The following is an 18,345-nucleotide window of genomic DNA, read 5'->3' as shown; positions in this document are numbered from 1 at the left end:
GGGCGTGCCATGTGGAGTCTGCCGCGGGACATGGAGCGACGTCTGTTGTCGCGACTTGCCATAGGATAGAAGAATCGCATGGTATCCATCGTAAGAAGTGGAGCAGTGCTGTGGCCGTTACTACGGCCTGCCAAAGAGTGATGGAGCCGCATAGGATCCGCCGCAGGGAGTGGAGCAGAATCGTGGCCGTTACTACAGCCTGCCAGGGAGTAATGGAGCCATGTAGGATCCGCCGCAGGGACTGGAGCAGAGTCGTGGCCGTTACTACGGCCTGCTAGGGGGTCCAGAATTATCAGTTGAAGTTCGGTTGGAGTCTGTAGCTAGAGTCGGAAGCGAAGTCCGGTTCCTGTAGGAGCTCGGATGAGGTCTTCCTGCAGTCAAAGTTGGGGGCGAAATCCGGCTCTCGTAGGAGTCCGGATGAAGTTTGTCCGTAGCCGGGGTCGTGGGCAGAGCCCGGCTCCCGTAGGAGTTTGGGCGAAGTCTATCTGCAATTAAAGTCAGGGATGAAGTTCGGCTTCCTTAAGAGTCCGAACAAAGTTTACCTGTAAGCGAAGTCGTGGGCGGAGCCCGGCTCCCGTAGGAGTCTGGGCGAAGCCTTCCAGCAGTCGAGGTCGAGGACGGAGCTTGGCTCCCATGGGAGTCTGGGTGAAGCCTTCCAGCAGTTGAGGTTGGGGACGGAGTCCGGCTCCCGTAGGAGTTCGGACGAAGTCTGCCTGTAGCTGGAGTCGGAGATGAGATCTGGCTCCCGTAGGAGTCCGGTCGAAGTCTACCTGCAATTAAAGTCAGGGACGAAGTTTGGCTCCCTTAAGAGTCCAGACGAAGTTTACCTGTAAGCGAAGTCATGGGCGGAGCCCGGCTCCCGTAGGAGTCCGAGCGAAGCCTTCCAGCAGTTGAGGTTGGGGACGAAGTCCGGCTCCCGTAGGAGTCCGGACGAAGTCTGCCTGTAGCTGGAGTCGGAGATCAGATCTGGCTCCTGTAGGAGTCCGGTCGAAGTCTACCTGCAATTAAAGTCAGGGATGAAGTTCGGATCCCTTAAGAATTCGGACGAAGTTTACCTGAAAGCGAAGTCGTGGGCGGAGCCCGGCTCCAGTAGGATTTCGGGCGAAGTCTTCCCGCAGTCAAGGTCGAGGATGGAGCCCGGCTCCCATGGGAGTCCGGGCGAAGCCTTCCAGCAGTTGAGGTTGGGGATGAAGTCCGGCTCTCGTAGGAGTCCGGACGAAGTCTGTCTGTAGCTGAAGTCAGAGACGAGATCTGGCTCCTGTAGGAGTCCGGTCGAAGTCTACCTGCAATTAAAGTCAGGGACGAAGTTCGACTCCCTTAAGAGTCCGGATGAAGTTTACCTGTAACCGAAGTCGTGGGCGGAGCCCGGCTCCCGTAGGAGTCCGGGCGAAGCCTTCCCACAGTCGAGGTCGAGGATGGAGCCCGGCTCCCATGGGAGTCCGGGCGAAGCCTTCCAGCAGTTGAGGTTGGGGACGAAGTCCGACTCCCGTAGGAGTCCGGACAAAGTCTACCTGTAGCTAGAGTCAGAGACGAGATCTGGTTTCCGTAGGAGTCCAGTCGAAGTCTACCTGCAATTAAAGTCAGGGACGAAGTTCGGCTCCCTTAAGAGTCCAGACGAAGTTTACCTGTAAGCGAAGTCGTGGGCGGAGCCCGGCTCCTGTAGGAGTCCGGGCGAAGCCTTCCCGCAGTCGAGGTCGAGGACGAAGCCCAGCTCCCATGGGAGTCCGGGCGAAGCCTTCCAGCAGTTGAGGTTGGGGATGAAGTCCGGCTCCCGTAGGAGTCCGGATGAAATCTATCTGTAGCTGGAGTCGGAGATGAGATCTGGCTCCCGTAGGAGTCCGGTCGAAGTTTACCTGTAAGCGAAGTCCTGGGCGGAGCCCGCCTCCTGTAGGAGTCCGGGCGAAGTCTTCCCGCAGTCGAGGTCGAGGATGGAGCCCAGCTCCCATGGGAGTCCGGGCGAAGCCTTCCAGCAGTTAAGGTTCGAGATGAAGTCCGGCTCCCATAGGAGTCCGAACGAAGTCTGCCTGTAGCTGGAGTCGGAGATGAGATCTGGCTCTCGTAGGAGTCCGGTCGAAGTCTACCTGCAATTAAAGTCAGGGACGAAGTTTGGCTCCCTTAAAAGTTCGGACGAAGTTTACCTGTAAGCAAAGTCGTGGGCGGAGCCCGGCTCCCGTAGGAGTCCGGGCGAAGCCTTCCTGCAGTCGAGGTCGAGGATGGAGCCTGGCTCCCATGGGAGTCTGGGCGAAGCCTTCCAACAGTTGAGGTTGGGGACGAAGTCCGGCTCCCGTAGGAGTCTGAATGAAGTCTGCCTGTAGCAGGAGTCGGAGATGAGATCTAGCTCCCGTAGGAGTCCGACCGAAGTCTACTTGCAATTAAAGTCAGGGACGAAGTTCGGATCCCTTAAGAGTCCGGACGAAGTTTACCTGTAAGCGAAGTCGTGGGCAGAGCCCGGCTCCCGTAGGAGTCCGGACGAAGCCTTCCCGCAGTCGAGGTCGAGGACGGAGCCCGGCTCCCATGGAAGTCCGGGCGAAGCCTTCCAGCGGTTAAGGTTGGGGATGAAGTCCGGCTCCCGTAGGAGTCCGGACGAAGTCTGCCTGTAGCTGGAGTCGGAGATGAGATCTGGCTCCCGTAGGAGTCCGATCGAAGTCTACCTGCAATTAATGTCAGGGATGAAGTTCGGCTCCCTTAAGAGTCCGGACGAAGTTTACCCGTAAGCGAAGTCGTGGGCGGAGCCCGGCTCCCGTAGGAGTCCGGGCGATGCCTTCCCACAGTCGAGGTCGAGGACGGAGCCCGACTCCCATGGGAGTCCGGGCGAAGCCTTCCAGCAGTTGAGGTTGGGGATGAAGTCCGGCTCCCATAGGAGTCCGGACAAAGTCTGCCTGTAGCTGGAGTCGGAGATGAGATCTGGTTCCCGTAGGAGTCCGGTCGATGTCTACCTGCAATTAAAGTCAGGGATGAAGTTCGGCTCCCTTAAGAGTCCGGACGAAGTTTACCTGTAAGCGAAGTCGTGGGCGGAGCCCGGCTCCTGTAGGAGTCCGGGCGAAGCCTTCCTGCAGTCGAGGTCGAGGATGGAGCCCAGCTCCCATGGGAGTCCGGGCGAAGCCTTCCAGCAGTTGAGGTTGGGGACGAAGTCCGTCTCCCGTAGGAGTCCGGATGAAGTCTGCCTATAGCTGGAGTCGGAGACGAGATCTGGCTCCCGTAGGAGTCCGATCGAAGTCTACCTGTAAGCGAAGCCGTGGGCGGAGCCCGGCTCCTGTAGAAGTTCGGGCGAAGCCTTCCCGCAGTCGAGGTCGAGGACGCAGCCCGGCTCCCATGGGAGTCCGGGCGAAGCCTTCCAGCAGTTGAGATTCGGGATGAAGTCCGGCTCCCGTAGGAGTCCGGATGAAGTCTGCCTGTAGCTGAATTCGGAGATGAGATCTGGCTCCCGTAGGAGTCCGATCGAAGTCTACCTGCAATTAAAGTCAGGGATGAAGTTTGGCTCCCTTAAGAGTTCGAACGAAGTATACCTGTAAGCGAAGTCGTGGGCGGAGCCCGGCTGTCGTAGGAGTCCGGGCGAAGCCTTCCCGCAATCGAGGTCAAGGATGGAGCCCGGCTCTCATTGGAGTCTGGGTGAAGCCTTCCAGCAGTTGAGGTTGGGGACGAAGTCCGGCTCCCGTAGGAGTCCGGACGAAGTCTGCCTGTAGCTGGAGTCGGAGACGAGATCTGGCTCCCGTAGGAGTCCGGTCGAAGTCTACCTGTAAGCGAAGTCGTGCGCGGAGCCCGGCACCTATAGGAGTCCGGGCGAAGCCTTCCTGCAATCGAGGTTGAGGACGGAGCTCGGCTCCCATGGGAGTCCGGGCGAAGCCTTCCAGCAGTTGAGGTTGGGGATGAAGTCTGGCTCCCGTAGGAGTTCGGACGAAGTCTGCCTGTAGCTGGAGTCGAAGATGAGATCTGACTCCCGTAGGAGTCCGGTCGAAGTCTACCTGCAATTAAAGTCAGGGACGGAGTTTGGCTCCCTTAAGAGTCCGGATGAAGTTTACCTGTAAGCGAAGTCGTGGGCGGAGCCCGGCTCCTGTAGGAGTCCGGGCGAAGCCTTCCCGCAGTCGAGGTCGAGGACAGAGCCCAGCTCCCATGGGAGTCCGGGCGAAGCCTTCCAGCAGTTGAGGTTGGGGACGAAGTCCGGCTCCCGTAGGAGTCTGGACGAAGTCTGCCTATAGCTGGAGTCGGAGACGAGATCTGGTTCCCGTAGGAGTCCAGTCGAAGTTTACCTACAATTAAAGTCAGGGACGAAGTTCAGCTCTCTTAAGAGTCCAGACGAAGTTTACCTGTAAGTGAAGTCGTGGGCGGAGCCCGGCTCCTGTAGGAGTCCGGACGATGCCTTCCCACAGTCGAGGTCGAGGACGGAGCCCGGCTCCCATGGGAGTCCGGGCGAAGCCTTCCAGCAGTTGAGGTTGGGGACGAAGTCTGGCTCCCGTAGGAGTCTGGACGAAGTCTGCCTGTAGCTGGAGTCGGAGACGAGATCTGGCTCCCGTAGGAGTCCGGTCGAAGTCTACCTGTAAGCAAAGTCGTGGGCGGAGCCCAGCTCCTGTAGGAGTCCGGGCGAAGCCTTCCCGCAGTCGAGGTTGAGGACGGAGCCTAGCTCCCATGGGAGTCCGGGCGAAGCCTTCCAGCAGTTGAGGTTGGGGACGAAGTCCGGTTCCCGTAGGAGTCCGGACGAAGTCTGCCTGTATCTGGAGTCAGAGACGAGATCTTGCTCCCGTAGGAGTCCGGTCGAAGTCTACCTGCAATTAAAGTCAGGGACGAAGTTTGGCTCCTTTAAGAGTCTGGACGAAGTTTACCTGTAAGCAAAGTCGTGGACGGAGCCCGGCTCCCGTAGGAGTCCGGGCGAAGCCTTCCCGCAGTCGAGGTCGAGGACGGAGCCCGGACTCCCAGCAGTTGAGGTTGGGGATGAAGTCTGGCTCCCGTAGGAGTCCGGATGAAGTCTGCCTACAATTGGAGTTGTGGGTGAAGTTCGGCTCCCGTAGGAGTCTGGGCGAAGTTTGTCTGCAGTCGAAGTAGAAGACGGAGTCCGGCTCCCGTAGGAGTCCGGATGAAGTTTGCCTGTAGCATCCTCGAGGGGTCACTCCGAACATGAAGTTCGGCTGGGGGTGGTTTTACACCCAACACCAGTCTCCCTACTTTCGAGTTCGAGTTTCAATCGGAGGAAGTACAGAAAATTTTTACAGCCGAAGTCGTTTCCTTGAATTCTGCCCACGACCGCCGTCGGAAATTTTGGCATTTAATGCACGCATGTCGGAGCCTTTTTCCGATTAGGATGACCCGAAAAGTCTTTTCGAAATTCCCATCAGGATGCGATCCTAAGCGTCACGCCATAAAAATCTGTGAACGGTCAACCCTATGCCGCGGTGAGTGGGACACATGGTGGGTACTGGTTGGCCTAAGGACATCTGCCACCATAACTGCGCCAGGCTCCGTTGCCTATTTAAGCCCCCGCCTTTCCTCTGGGGGCTTCACTTTGCCTGTGGGTCGATGCCTTTCTTCCGCCTGAGAGCCTAGCCACTCAGCCACTCCATCGGTGCCCCTTCCGACTCCGAGCATCCTTTACGTCGATCCTTGCCATCCCCACCGGCTCTCCGTCGTCTTCGGTCCCCCGAGTCTCTCCGAGGGGTTCTCCCGCCGGGGCCTCCACCCTGGAGACCAACCTCGAGAGGATGCCACGGACTAGGAAGAGTGCGAGGAGGAGAACAGCGGTCTATGAGTTCTCCAGTTGTCAAACTGCCGCTGAGGGTTCTCGTCGCCTTAAAGGAGGCTCGAGGGAGAATTCCTTCAACAACAGGGGTTTAATAATGGGGACAACCGGTGAAGGCATTCTGCCTGAGAACTTCAGAGTAGCTGAACGGGGCGACACCGGTAAAGGGGGTAGAGCTGTCGTCACAAGCTGTGGCGGGATCCTTGATGTCGTCGGGGTCGAGGGACCAGAAGCGGTCGGCGCCGTCGGTGGCGCAGTAGAACTTGTTGCAAAGACGGTGGAAGTAGCGCATGCCGACCTTGCCGGAACACCTAGGACGGTGGTTGTCGCGGAGCACACGATGGTGGCGCATATCTCCGACGCCATTGCTGCCTCCAGGGTAACCCTGGTTCTTCTTGAAACAGGTCGTCATCGCCGCTGCCGTTGCCTTTGCTGCTCCCTGAATTCTATCCCATCCTTTTCCCCCTAGGGTTGGGATTTTGGAGATGGAGCGAAACGAGGCAGGGGGCGAGAGCCGAGAGGCTTATCACACGTACTAAAAAATACTGCTGGGAAGGATAGAACCGGGAAGAGAAGTCTACAGCTTGAAGTGGCCTCCGGTGTATCCCTTTCGAGTTTTGTAATAATGTTTTCTTTTTCTGGCCCTCCGGGTCTTGTAACGTACATCTTGTTAATCGAAGAATGAGAAGAAGATTTTGTTACTTCGTCCGCACTTTGCGTTGAACTGTTGTCTGCCAAATTTTTTTCCTTTATCATTGTTATTGTTGTATTCCCTTCTCTCTATTTTTCTTCTTTTTCCCCTTTTCTCTCTTCTTCTTTTTTTTTTTTTTTTTTGACGTCGTCCGTAGATTATCGGTAGTTGTCACATCGGCTCGCCTTTCAGTTATCCTTCTCCTTCAACCTTAATGGCTCTATAATGTATATTGGATGAATAATACGAGAAGAAAAATTTCTGCTACCTCTTATGCTCAAGTGTTGAATTGTCGCTTGCCGAGCTTCTTTTCGACCTTCGCATCATTCGGAGGTACCCGATTGCCATCATATCGACCCATCCTTTTCGTCCGTGGCCGTAGATTTGTCTGGGGCCGCTCGGGTTTGGTGCCCCCCACCAGGGCTCGGGCTCGGAGGTCTAATCTTTCGTCACCCCGAGGAAGTCTCATCTCGGGCTTGTGTTGAGAGCTTCCTTGAGAGCTGGGGTCCTTGATAAGAACCCCAATCCTTGCTGAGACGGGGTTCTCTGCGTCTTTGACACTGTTTATTTTTCATTCATCACTGACGTAGTCCATCGCCTTCCTTTTTAGCCCCTCCTCCCTTTTTCTTTTTCGAGTGGAATTTTTCCTCCGCTCTTGGTGGGGCTACGGGAGTCCGGCTCCCGTAAGCGAAGTCGGGGCGAAGTCCGGCTCCCGTGGGAGTCCGGATGGAGTTTACCTGCAATTGAAGTCAGAGGCGAAATCTGGCTCCCGGACGGAGCTTACCAGCGGTCAAAGTTGGGGACGAGGTTCCAGCTCCCGTAAGAGTCCGGACGGAGTTTTCTTTCGATCAAAGTCGAGGGCGAAGTCCAGCTCCCGTAGGAGTCCGAACGGGGTTTGCCTGCAGCCGAAGTTGGAGATGGAGTCCGGCTCCTGCAGGAGTCCAGACGAAGCGTGTCTACAGTTGAAGTTGGAGATAGAGTCCGGCTCCCGTAGGAGTCCGGACGAAGTTTGTCTGCAATTGAAGTCGGAGATGGAGTCTGGCTCCCGTGGGAGTCCGGACGGAGTTTACCGACGATCGAAGTCGGGGACGAAGTCCGGCTCTCGTAGGAGTCCGGACGGAGTCTTATTGCGAAGGGACCGCTGGGGAAGATCCCCCTTTTTCTCTTCTGGTCTTGAATGACCAGACTTTAATTGATGTTGGGGCGAGGTTTTTTCCCTATTTCTGTCGTAACAGGTTTCAGCTCTGGTTAGGATGAGGTCCTCCTCTTGTCTCTAACGTGGCTGTAGGGGCACATATGGGCGTTGCTGGGTCTTTCCCCCCTTTCAGTCTAAAGAGAACCGGGCCTTCGACTTTGCTCGAGTTAGGGCGAGGTTCTCCTCCTGTCCCTAACAGGGCTGTGGGGGCGCATATGGGCATTGCAGGGTCTCTCCCCCCATCCGATCTAAAGAGAATCGGGCCTTCGACTTTGCTCAAGTTAGGGCGAGGTTCTCCTCCTGTCCCTAACAGGGCTGTGGGGGCGCATATGGGCATCGCAGGGCCTCTCCCCCCATCTGGTCTAAAGAGAATCGGGCCTTCGACTTTGTCAAGATGAAGTTTCCCTCCTGCTTCCGATACAGTTTGTTTGGACTGCCCTGTCGATATAAGATAGTGCCAAGAGGGGAGACATGTAGATATGCAACTTTTATTTAAAATAAAATTATTGGTAATACATCCGTAAGTTTTTTGAGCTCCATGGTCGCGGGAGGTCTGCTCCTCCGAGCTCCTTGAGATAATAAGTTTCGGGCCGGACTACTTCTTTGACCTCATACGAGCCTTCCCAGTTTGGAGCGAGCTTCGCTCGATCCTGAGGTTGCGAGACAGCGGCTCGTCGAAGCACTAGATCTCCTGCTCTAAAGACTTTGTTCTTGATCCGGGAGTTGTAATAGCGAGCGACTTTCTGTCTGTAGGCTGTCATTCGAACTTGAGCTACCTCCCGCCTTTCTTCCAGCAAGTCGAGGTTGGCTTTAAGACCTTGTGAATTTTGATGTTCGTCGAATGCCACGACTCGTGCCGATGGGAGTTTAAGCTCAATTGGGATGATGGCCTCCATTCCGAAGGCTAAAGCAAAGGGGGTCTCCCCTGTGGGCAGTTTTTGGGTAGTTCGATATGCCCACAATACATGATAAAGTTCGTCCGCCCAAGTTCCCTTCGTCTTTTCAAGTCTTGTCTTGATTCCTTGCAAAAGGGTTCTGTTAGTCACCTCAGCTTCACCGTTCGCCTGAGGATGGGCTACTGATGTGAAGTTGTGGGAGATGTTTAGATCTTCACAGAATTCGACGAATCTTGCTCCCATGAATTGCCGCCCATTATCAGTGATTAGGGTCCTGGGCAGATCGAACCTACATATGATTGACTTCCAGACGAAATCTTGCACTTTTGCTTCTGTGATTTTTGCTAGTGGTTCGGTTTCAACCCATTTGGTGAAGTAGTCGATCGCTACAAGGAGGAACTTCCTCTGCCCCGACGTCATGGGAAAGGGTCCAAGGATGTCCATCCCCCATTGTGCAAAAGGCCATGAGGCACTCAAGGGTGTAAGCTCGGTGGCGGGCTGTCTCTGGATATTGGCATATCTCTGGCATCGATCACACTTTCTGACATATTCAATCGAGTCATGATGCATTGTCGGCCAGTAATATCCTTGGCGGAGCAACTTGTGGGATAAAGATCTAGCCCCTAAATGGTTTCCGCAGATTCCTTCATGCACCTCCCACAAGGCGTAGTCAGCTTCTGAAGGTCGGAGATATTTCAAAAGGGGCAAAGAGTATGATCTCTTGTACAACTTGCTCTCATAAAGGATGTATCGGGAGGCTTGATTTCTGAGCTTCCGAGCCTCTTTTGCATCCTGGGGGAGAACCCCGTCTCTGAGGTAGGTTATCAGTGGGTCGATCCAGTTGGGCTCGTGGTCAGTTTCCATCACGGGCCGCGATTCTTCCGTACTCAGGTACTTTAGAACTTCAAAGAGAACGTCCTTGGGCAATTCGGTCGGAGCCAGTGTTGCCAGCTTGGAGAGAAGGTTGGCCCTGGTATTTTCCAACCTCGAAATCTGTCTGATGTTGAAGCTGCTGAAGGCGGGGACGAGCTCCTTTATCTTTTCAAGGTATTTAGCCATGCTGTCCTCCCGCACTTCATAGTTTCCATTGACTTGTCCCACTACTAGTTGAGAGTCGCTGTGGACCTGGAGCCGATCTATCCCTAGCTTTTTGGCGATCCTCAGTCCTGCGATCAGAGCTTCATATTTTGCTCCATTGTTTGTTGCGGAGAACTCAAAGCGCAGAGCGTACTCCGCGATGACTCCCTCTGGACTGATCAAGATCAGGCCCATGCCTGCGCCTAACATATTAGAAGACCCATCCACGTAGAGGGCCCAAAAGCAACCAGAGGAATCTGCCTCTTCTTTGGGGGAGTTCGGTCGGGATTTCAGGCCGTCAATTTCACATTGTTCAGGTTCGGCCTCCTTTGGGATAGTACACTCCACTATGAAATCTGCCAATATCTGGGCCTTCACAGCTGGCCTGGGTCGATAATTGATGTCGAATTTTGTGAGCTCGATCGCCCATTTTGCCATCCTCCCGGAGGCATCCGTCCGGTGCAGAATCGCCTTGATCGGTTGGTCGGTGAGCAGCGTTATGGTGTGCCCTTGAAAGTAGGGTCGAAGCCTCCGGGCTGCAATCAACAAGACGTAAGTCAGTTTTTCTAATTTGGTATACCTGGTCTCAGTGTCTCTCAACGCACGACTGACGTAGTAGATCGGCCGTTGGACTTTTGCTTCTTCTTTGACGAGGACTGCCGCAAGGGCCATGGGAGAGACCGCCAGGTACAGAAACAGTTCCTCTCCAGGCTCTAGCTTTGCCAACAGCGAGGGTGAGCCGAGGTAGCTCCTTAGTTCTTCGAATGCCTGTTGGCACTCAGGGGTCCAATAGAAGTTCTTCGGCTGTTTGAGAGTTTGGAAAAAAGGTAAGCACCGTTCGGCCGACCTTGCGACAAAGCGATTCAGGACTGCTACCCTCCCTGTAAGGTGCTGAATATTGTTATTTCATTGTTATTTCATTGGGTATTCAGAACATGCTAAAGGATACAGGTTCTATAGTCCTGAGAGAAGTAATAGAATCGTAGAGTCACAGATTGCAAAATTTTTAGAACTTGATGTGGCTGATGTTGAATCTTCTTCAACATTGATATTGATAGTAGTCAAGTCGAGACTGTCTCCATTCCTGTGTCTGCATTATATGAAAATATTGTTCCTACACCTATTGATAGAGTGAACATTCAGGCCCCTGATCCTCTCATTCCTGTTGAAAACTAGTTCAACCTGTTGAGGAGGTGCCATTAAGAAGATCTGTTAGACAGAAAAAACCTGCTATTCCTGATGATTTCTTTATTTTACTTTGGGGAAAGTGACTATAACATTGGACATGTGGTTGATCTAGTAACATATTAAGATGCTGTAAGCTGTCATCAATCTAATTTATGGAAAGATGCTATGAAAGAGAAACTACAGTCTATGGCCAACAATGAAGTATAGGAGCTTGTTGAGCCTCCTGAGAATTATAAATCTATTAGGTGCAAGTGGCTGTATAAGACTAAGAAAGATTCTAAAGGAAGAATTGAAGGTTTTAAGGCCGATTGATTGCTAAAAGCTTTACTTAGAGAGAATGAATTGACTATACTGAAACTTTCTCTCCAGTATCATCAAAGGATTCTTTCTGAATCATCGTGGCTTTAGTGGCCTATTATGACTTGGAGCTTCATCAAATGAATGTTAAAACTACTTTTTGAATGGTAATCTCAGTAAGAAAGTGTACATGAAATAGCATGAGGATTTTCAGAAAAGTGAGAGAGAGCATTTAGTCTGCAAATTGAAGAAGTCCATTTACAGCTTAAAACAAGCATCTCGACAATGGTACTTAAAATTTGATAAGGTGGTAACATTTTTGGCTTTGAGAAAAATAAGTTGAATAATGCATCTATCTCAAAATCAATGAGAGCAAGTTTATCTTTCTTATTTTATATGTTGATGATATCTTGCTTGCCAGTAGTGATCTTGGTTTGCTTAGTGAGACCAAACAAATGCTATCTAAGACTTTTGATATGAAAGACCTTGGAGGGGCATCTTTTGTCCTAGGTATTCGAATTCACGGGGATAGATCACGTCATCTATTGGGTTTGTTATAAAAAACATACATTAACAAGGTTCTTGAAAGATTTAATATGCAAAATTGCAAATCATGTGATACACCTGTTGCCAAAGGTGATAAGTTCAGTAAAGATTAGTGCCCCAAGAATGAGCTTGAGAGAGATCAGATGAAAAATATATCTTATGCCAGTGCTATAGAGAGTCTGATGTATACTCAAGTTTACATCAGACTTGATATTATCTTCATAGTGGAGTACTTGGCAGATATATGTCAAACCCAGGCTTCCAACATTGGATTGCTGCAAAGAGAGTGATGAGGTATTTACAGAAAATGAAGGAGTACATGCTTGTATATAGAAGATCTAATAATTTAGATTTGGTGGGTTATTCAGGTTCAGATCTTATTAGATATTCTGATGATTTTAAATCAACTTCAGGATATATTTTTATATTAGCTGGAGGTGCTGTATCCTAAAGAAGTGTTAAACAGACCTAACCGCTTCTTCTACCATGCAAGCTGAATTTATTGTCTGTTATGGGGCTACAACTCAAGCTATTTGGTTGAAAAATTTTATTGCAGAACTTTGAATTGTTTATTCTACCACCGGACTACGGACAATCTATTGTGATAATAGAGCTGCTGCATTCTTTACAAAGAATAATAAATCTTCCAATGGATCTAAAAATTTAGAGTTGAAGTACCTGATAGTAAAAGACCTTGTGAAGAAAGGGGATATAACTGTTAAGCACATAGATACAGAGTCCATATTGGTTGATCCTTTAACCAAGGATTTGAGGCCCATATGCTTTAGAAGGCATATTGAAAATATGGGCATATTTTTTTTGATGTACTTGATTAGTGGAAGTGACTTTGTATATATGTCTTATTGATGTTTTATTGTTATGGATATTTTTCATCTCATACTCGTATGATGAATATTGATATACATTATTGACATAATAAATTGATGGTACATTTATATTAATTCTCTTGATTATATGTACATATTTATTTTAGTATACTTGAAGATATTTTTATTTATGTATTGTTATATGAAATATGAGACCAGATCTCGAGTCTTATATATGTCATACTATCTCGTCATTGATACCATGTTGAGTATGTGAGACAGAATAGCTTGTTGTTGAAGGCATTAAAATTTTTCTTACTTATTTTGTTTTCAAGCATGTTGAAGAGAAATTGGAGGACTGACAATAAAAATAGCATGTGTTTGAATCACTTTTGGATGTTATTTTTTTGTTACACTACCACACCAGGACTCGTGTCGATAGTGTTAGTGATGTTCATAATCATGGATAAGTTTTGTATCAAATAAAGGATGCAACAATTCCTATGATTTAGCATGATTAATACTATTGGATCGAGTCAATTCCAAGGTATCCTCCATCGATCATATGTTTTTCAAAAAATCATAGCCATGTACTTTCTTTTCTATTATTCTGCCAAGAGTCGTTTTCAAAATAAAATATTTTTAAAATTTGAAAATCATTATTAATGTTACCCAAATGGAAGAATATAAGAATTTTCTTGATTATGGGCTGTCATTAATTAATTATTTATTTATTTTATTTTATTAAAAATAGACTGATTATATGATTCAGGTTGATGGACATGCATGTAAGCCCAATGTTGTTAGTGATCCTTATGTTTGGACTATGTGAACTTATATTGGGTGGTATGATTGGGGCGGCATAGTGTAGGCCTAAACCTAACTTAAGCCCATGATAGAAGGGCCTATTAGAGTTTGTTTCAGATTTAGCTAGGTCCCTCTCCACTTCCTATAAATACCATGAGATTAGTTCTCAAGCTTATCCCATCGAATAGTTGCTTGTTGAGAGAAAACTGATAGAGAAGGATTTGGCTCTTGATGTTCGTATGAGCATCCGCTGATCGATTGTTCTTGAAAAATCAGTGGCGAACATAGGTATGCATCTATATTTTTGTGTTCTAATCTTCTGCATGGATTCATGAGAAAATCTTCTACATTTGTTGTTTTGGGAGAATAACAATCAAAATGTTAATCCAAAGTCAAATCTGTAACTTGTCCCAAGTGCATGTGGTGATGGCAGAGATGACAATCAGTTTAGCAAGCTCTAGTTAGCTTCATCTAAGGGTGGCAATTTGGTACATCCAACCCACAAATGACCTACATGATGTAGGTTCCAGATTGACATAAATATATTTGGATCATAAGTGGGTCAACTAGCCTGTACCTATTTATTAAACTAGTCAGGATCAGGTTCGAACCTTTGACTTATTTAACCCCTTTTTGATATATTTAATAATTGGGTTGGATCACAAACTAACCTATTTAATCCATTTAAAATCTATTTGATCTATTTAAAATCTGCTTAATATATTCCTGTCCCATTTAAGCCTACCTGCTAAACCTGTTCTACCTATTTAAATTCATTTAATTTATTAAAAAAATCCACTAAACTTGCTTAACCTATTCAATTTGATCGACTTCTTTAGTAAATAGGTTATATCGGTTGTGTTGGGTTAAATCTATGACTCAATGCAATTTAACTACCATATCTAAACATACATTCAAAGATAAATTTTTAATTTATCAAAAAAAAAAACTCTGCATTGAAATTTTTTTATCAAAAATTTTAATAAAATTTTTAATAAAATAAAATATTTTTTATATTTAATTATAATAAACAAAAGCATACAAAATAGCACACAAAATAATTAAATTGTAATAAGCAAAAGCAATGTGCATTGCACTAGTAGAACAAAAAAAATTTTTATAAATTTCAGCAGTAATGCAAGTAGTTAAGCATGCAAAATAATATTAACACTAAATAATAACACGAAATCTAATCCTGAGGGTCTAATGATTTTTTATTTTTTCTTAAATATTTTTTTCTAAAAATAATAAATAATTTTTTATTTTTTTTAAAATATTTTTACTTAAAAATATTTTTTAAAATATTTTTTTCTTAAACGAGCTCCGGACTCGACCGCCCACGGCTCCCGCTCCTATAGCGCCAGTGTCGTCACCCAACCCACATCACCTAGACTCGGCCCCATGACCCCCGCTCCGTGACGCCACCACCATCACCACCCTTCGCAACCCACCCCCATGACACCACTGCCCTCTCCAACCCCCCGCGATCCAAATTCCAACTTAGATTCTAATTAAATCCCGATCTGGATCTCAATCCGAATCGAAATCTCGATCCAGATCTCGATTTGATTCAATTCGGATCGTAATTCAGATTTTATTTTTATTAATCAAATAATAAAATATTTGATTAATATTTTTTTTTTTTTTTTTTTCCATCGTTTTCTCTTCCCTTCCTTCCTCCCCGCCGTCACCAACCTCTCCCCACTGACCCCCTCTCTGGCAGCCCACGGCCCCCTCCCCGCCCTCGTGTTGCCCCCGACTGCCCCCCGACCCCATCTCCACCAGTCGACCCCGTGTCGCCCCCGACCACCCCCCGATCTCATCTTCGCCGACCGACCCCCTCTCCGGCCCTGTGTCACCCTCGATCGCCCACGGCCCCCTCCCCGCCCCTATGTCGCTCCTGGCTACCCCCCGACCCCAGCCCCACCCCCGTGTCTCCCCGGCCACCCACACCCACCCCTGAAACCCCCTCCACCGGCCAACTCCCTCCTGGCGTTGTGTACCCTCGGCCATCCCCCGACCCCATCCCCCCCTCTCTCGTGTCGCCCCCGATCGCCCACCCCCTCCATGGGCCGACCCCCTCCCTGCCCACGTGTCGCCCCCGGCTGCCCCCGGCCCCCTCTTTGCCCCCCGATGGCTCGATCAACCAAAAAAAAAGAGGTTGGAAGTACCCTTACCTCGGCGGATGGCAACGACGGTGTCGGAGACGGGGAAGGAAGAGGGTTTTGCAGACGGCAATGATGGCAGAGAAGTGTGGACGGCAACGACGGTCGGGGGCACAAACAGAAACGACGGCTGGGGGTGGAGGAGAGGCGCTCATCGGTGGGAAGAGGGGGGAGAGCTCGGAGAGGGAGAGGGGAGAGGGAGATCTTGGTTGGAGAGGGGAGAGGGGAGAGCTCGGAGAGGGGAAGGGGAGAGGGAGGAGGAAAAAAGAGAGTTTCGCACGAAGGGACGTCGAATTGACGTACATTGAATGCAGAATTATTAGCGATAAAAATTTTCATCGCTAATACTATTATTAGCGATGAAAAATTATTTTTATCGTCAATAATTTTGTTAAAATAAATTTTTTCATTAAAAAAAATTTCTCTAAAAAAATTTCATCCAAAAAAATTATTGGTAATGAAAAAAATTTTATCATTAATAAGTTTATTAGCAACAAAAATTTGATTTTCATCATCAATAAGTTTCGTCAAAAAAATTTTCTACTAAAAAGTTTTTTTCTCTAAAAAAATTTTATCTAAAAATAAATTATTGATGATGAAAAAAAAATTTCATCGTTAATAACCTTATTAGCAATAGAAATTTGATTTCCATAGCTAATAAATACCACCAATTTTTTTTTTCTTCTAATAATTTTTTTAAAAAAAATAAAAAATATATTTTTAAATAATTTTTTTGATAAAAATAATTTTATTGCTAATAATTTTTTTCAATTAATAAATTTTTTATTCATAAAAATTGATTAAAATAATATTTTTAAAACATGATTGTCGATGAAAAATATATTTACATCGTAAATATATTTTTTTAAAAATTTGATAAAAAAATTTTAAGTCCTATTTGTGATGAAAATTTATTTTACGTCATTAATAATTAAATATCTTTTCAATAATAATTTTATAAAAAATTAATTTTAGATTTTTCTACCAAAAAAATTTTCCATCCAAAGAATTTAACAAAAAAATGACATTAAAAAAATATTCATGATGAAAAATAAAATTAATTTTTTTAATCTAAAAAATTTTTGATCTAAAAAAATTTTCAAAATAATTTCATCAAAAGAATTAATTTTTTATTAATAAAAAAAATTTATATAAATAGTTAATTTATGATTTTTTTCAAAAAAAAATTTATCTCCAAAAAAAATTACGTACATAAAAAATATAATTATGATGCAAAGTTTAATTTATGTCGTTAATAATTATTATAAGAATAGCTCTTCGATTTCGTAATGGAATGGACACTATGGAAGATCGATAGCTTTGAGGTCTTCGATCTCGAAAGAACTCGTCTTCTTCTTGGAGTCCTCATTCTAAAAGTCAGAGTACGAAAATATCATGGTAATTTTGAGATCGCAAGAGAAATCTATCAAGATTGAGATTTAGAAGATAAGATAGGGATAGAAAGTTAGAGGTCTAGAAGCTGGTATATTGCATGCATGTAAGGATCGAGCTTGAGAAATTCATCAGAAATATATGAGCATAAAAAATTTAGCAATTAACCAGAATCAAAGCAGACCTACGAATAGTGCAAGTTGTGTTATAAAACACAAGCTCATATTTATGCTTTGAATTGCTAGGAACATGAGTGTTCGTATTGTTTGTCTTTTCATGATTGAAACTCTTATAGAGATATATTTGAGCATCGATCGATGTGGAAAGCGTGTACCTTTCGAGATCGTAGAAGCTATGCTAGAATGCGCTACTTAACTATATGGTTTCTGTATGAAAAGAGATTTTTTCATGAAGCTTAAGGCAGACACTCCATCAGAAAGATTCATTGATATCCAAATAAATGTATAGCTCATTTTATTCAAAAAATTTATTCATTCTAATCGCAAATATCATCCACTTTCATATGATTTTTTCATACAAAAAGTTGGTCTAGATCATAACTCATATTTATTTTTTACCATGTAAAAGGTTAAAAGATATATACAGCTGCTACAAAAAAATAGATGCAGTTGCCTTATACAAAATCAAAAATTTAAATTTTATAATTTTTAAATTTTAATTTTTTTATATATTGATGATGAAAATATTTTCATCGTAAATAAATATATTTATGATGAAAATAAAAGTTTCATCATAAATAATCATTATTTACGATGAAAAATTTCGTCATAAATAATAAGCAACTTTTGATTTTTTTTTTAAGTGCTAATTTTTTTGAAGTATTTGTGATAAAAATAATTTGATCGTGAATAATCTAGTATTTATGATGAAATTTTTTTTATCATAAAAATAATTTATTTATGATAAAAATTTTCATCGTAAATAATAATCAATTTTTAATTTTTTTAAAATTTTTTAGTTTTTAACTATTGATGATGAAAATTTTTTATCAAAAATAATTAAGTATTTACGTTGAAAATTTTTTCATTGTAAAAAGCTTTTATTTACGATGAAAAATTTTTATCTTAAATAATTAGTAATTTTTTATTTTTTAAAATTTTTTATTTTTTTAACTATTTACAATGAAAAAATTTTCATCGTAAATAATCAAGTATTTACGAAGAAAAGATTTTTGTCATAAATAATCAAGCATTTATGATAAATTTTTTTTATCATATTAAAAAATAATTATTTACGATGAAATATTTATCAGAATAATGAGTAATTTTTATTTTTAAATTTTTTATTTTTAACTATTTACGATGAAAATATTTCATATAATAAAGAGTATTATGATGAAAAATTTTTCATCATAAATACTCAATTATTTATGATGCAATATTTTTGTCATAAATAATCTATAATTTTTTAAATTTTTTATTTTTTCAAATATTGATGACGAAAATATTTTCGTTGGGAATAATGTTATTGCTGACAAAAAATATTTTTCATCGTAAATACTTAAATTATTTACAA

Source organism: Elaeis guineensis, chromosome 11, assembly GCF_000442705.2.
Source record: "Elaeis guineensis isolate ETL-2024a chromosome 11, EG11, whole genome shotgun sequence".
NCBI classification, from domain to species: domain Eukaryota; kingdom Viridiplantae; phylum Streptophyta; class Magnoliopsida; order Arecales; family Arecaceae; genus Elaeis; species Elaeis guineensis.
The sequence above is the reverse complement of the archived record's forward strand: the minus strand, read 5'-3'. Positions refer to the sequence as shown.